This window comes from Maniola hyperantus, chromosome 2, assembly GCF_902806685.2.
Source record: "Maniola hyperantus chromosome 2, iAphHyp1.2, whole genome shotgun sequence".
NCBI lineage: Eukaryota > Metazoa > Arthropoda > Insecta > Lepidoptera > Nymphalidae > Maniola > Maniola hyperantus.
Window position 1 is genome coordinate 14,268,778 of NC_048537.1, and position 3,218 is coordinate 14,271,995.

Here is a 3,218-nt window from a genome sequence, read left to right on the forward strand (position 1 = left end):
TTATTTCAACTAATGAATAAATAAACTACGTCTAATGATAAATTGTTTTAGAATTTTCATATCCCTAATCTTATTTATTTACGCCCAAAGTTGTCATTAATTTAGTGTTAAAATAAGAATCTTTTGAGCCTCGTAACTTTTAAACCAATATTTTATTCAATGTTTTATATATCAATAAACCTAGATAATGACGAGATAAATCGATATAATTCTTAGTTTTGTGCGTACAATATCGTATATTGTTGTAATTTCCGTCCTGCGTTTGTATGAAGAAAGCACTGAACTGAGTCCCCTTAATGCCTTACAAGAAGTTTAATAGATAAGCTAGTTATGTTTGTGTCGCCGCCATTATGAAGCGAGTAGGCTCTCAATAGGTAGACACCCTAGGCCGCGTAATTAGCACCCTGCGATCTGCCCTGTCTGAAAGATATTTGAATAACGCGAGGGAGGAATCGGTTAGGCTGGGAGTACAAGTGAGGGGGTGATAATTCATGATACACAAATAATAAACGCTTTTAGAATTTTTTGTAATAAACAGTGGCCAAAAGTGGAAAATAGGATAATATTATAAGGCCAGATGTTCCCGGCTCTACTCACGTCAACAGTAAGTCGATGTTACTATGTATCTATATATACATTTATAACGGAAATCACTCACGATAGGAATTTAAAAAAGGTATAATAAGGCCAAAGCTTATCTTGCCATAATTTGTACCTAATATTTTTTTTTTTCAATAAATAATATTATATTATAACATGATATTCGTAAATTCAATAAGTTGTTTCATTAAGATGACTTCAGGAGCATGATGCAAATTAAACGACAGACAAATCTAATAATTGTAGCTTTTAAGTTGTCACTTTGATTTTAAAGGACGTCACAAAATGTGTCCCCAGCCTATAATTGTACACGGCGTATACAGCAGGCGGCGTAACGCTCCTCTGGACGCGTTAATTGAAAGTGGATTGGAGGTGACAACGTAGAACGGGTTTTGGATTTTTTGCGAGTCAGTGTTTGTGCTCAAATTTTGTATAGCATTGTTTCCTATTGAAATGCGTTCTTTCAATTCCGTGTACGATGGATTATGGGTATACGTCATTGAAATTGCTTGAATATGATATGAACTTCATATTATTACCTACTGAACGTTGCATTCGTAAAACGCAATTTCAAAAGAGTATACCTAGGTAGCTGATTTTATAGCATCTATAGAATTTTAAAGCAATTCACCAGGAAAGTCTAGGAAACTGTCAAATACCAACAACCTATTTTAGATAATATACAACCGGTTTATCGATTTTATGCCCAGAGATGAAGCCCCAGCCCCCATCTCGCTAAGTTTGCCCTAGACTTCCCCACTTTGCTCTGAGGCGGTTGAGCGACTTCCAGATAGTCCAGCTGAGGTTGTATCCTTCGGCTAGTCTGCCCTTCACGTGCCCTGCGTGTCCGACAACCTGCACAAACGAGGAGCTACTCGAGGCTATACCGACTGAGCTATCGCGGTTGCGGCTTTTTGGGCTACCCGTATTTGAGGTGACCGTCGACTCGAGAAGAAGAAGAAGAATCGATTTTATGATAAACCTAATACAAAAAATAGGTATAATTTATACTTATCTAAATTCTTATCTATACGTATTTTGTATTAGGTAGATATATCCTTATCTGTTTATCCATAACAAAATTAAATCCAATAATCTTGCTTGATATTTAGAAACTTGGAAGTATGAAACTGAACACCCTTACCCAAACAAGGGCCTTTGAAACGCGATAAGCCCTGGCTCTATATTATATAGTGGGTGGAGGCTGTATAATTGATTTAAGGTGATCGTAAGCCGTGAGATAACTCACATGAGGCCTAGGTATGGGCCGCAAGCCGCAAAAAGCGCATGAAACATATCGAAAAGGTTTCAATATATTTTTCATAATATTATATGTAAAGGCTGTATGCCGAAGCAACAACATGCGACAATGCGGCATGCTACAAATAGAATAATTAATTTTGCGGTCGTAAGCAGCATGCGGCAGTCTATAATTACCTACTATTTTACTAGTTGATGCCCGTGACTTCGTCCACGTGTATTTAAAAATCCCGAGGGAACTCTTTGATTATTATGCAGGATAAAAGTGGCATATGTCTCTGTATGGGTCTTCAACTAAATCCATCTTAAACAATCAATATCAACCTGTTACTCCGTTGCGGCCCAATAAACTAACAAACACACTTTCGCATTAATACTTAATATGAGTAGTGATATAGGTAAGTGATACGGCCCTGTGGCATGCCGCAATGTCGCATTTTGTTGCGCCGGCATACCTAAATGAAGCTACAAATACCTTTTGAAATACGTTTGTTGCGGCTTTTAAAGCCCTGGTAGCTCTCTTGAAGATCTTGCGGCCGCCTGGGATCACTGTTAGAGACTGTATAATTGATTTACCCGCCCGCTTCGGCGAAAACGAAAGTATAATGTTATTATACACGGGCTTTTAGCTAGCCGGCAACCCGTCTAATTGTGTTACACTGCGAATGAGGCGATATTAACAGGGCTTTGATATATTTTTAAACAACATTTCACCATGGCATTCACCGCTTTTTGTAATTTTTTTATTAAAAACTTCTTTATATTTTGGTGTTAATTTTAAAATGATAGCAATTATTTATTGTATTATTTATGTACTAACGACACACCCGGCTTCGTATGGTAGAGGAACTAAGTATTTCATTATAAGCACATTGTTTTTGTGTAATTTTAACTATTTAGGTACATTATAAGAAGATAATGTACCTATGTAATAAAGTCAAGGCTACTGGTACATACTAATTTATTATAATATGAATATGCTAAACTACTTGAAGTCTTCCTAAAATAACCTACCACATATGAAGTTTCCGTGGTGTAGTGGTTATCACATCTGCCTAACACGCAGAAGGCCCCCGGTTCGATCCCGGGCGGAAACATATGTTTTTTTTCTAATTTTTACTTGATAATGTAATTTTTCATTTCAGTACCTAATAAAATAAATTATTATTATAATCAAATCGTTTATTTTTCAAAGTATGATAACAAGGGCAGCGATTCCGTTGTCTTTCTCTAAAATAAATTTAGAGTATCTGCATCCTTTTCTTTTTAACAATGCTAAAAAGGGACAGAACATTAACTTGACATTTAAAGACTCTAAATTTTAGTGCACGCTACAAATTTAAACAGCAGGCTCGCGA

The 3,218-nt window shown here is 36.3% G+C and overlaps 1 non-coding gene across 1 annotated transcript; it reads left to right on the forward strand.

Annotated features, from left to right (window-relative positions):
• The first annotated feature begins 2,884 nt into the window (after positions 1 to 2,884).
• Positions 2,885 to 2,957, forward strand: TRNAV-AAC (transfer RNA valine (anticodon AAC)). Its single transcript has one exon. It is a non-coding gene; the product is annotated as a tRNA-Val (tRNA).
• The last annotated feature ends 261 nt before the right edge of the window (positions 2,958 to 3,218 follow it).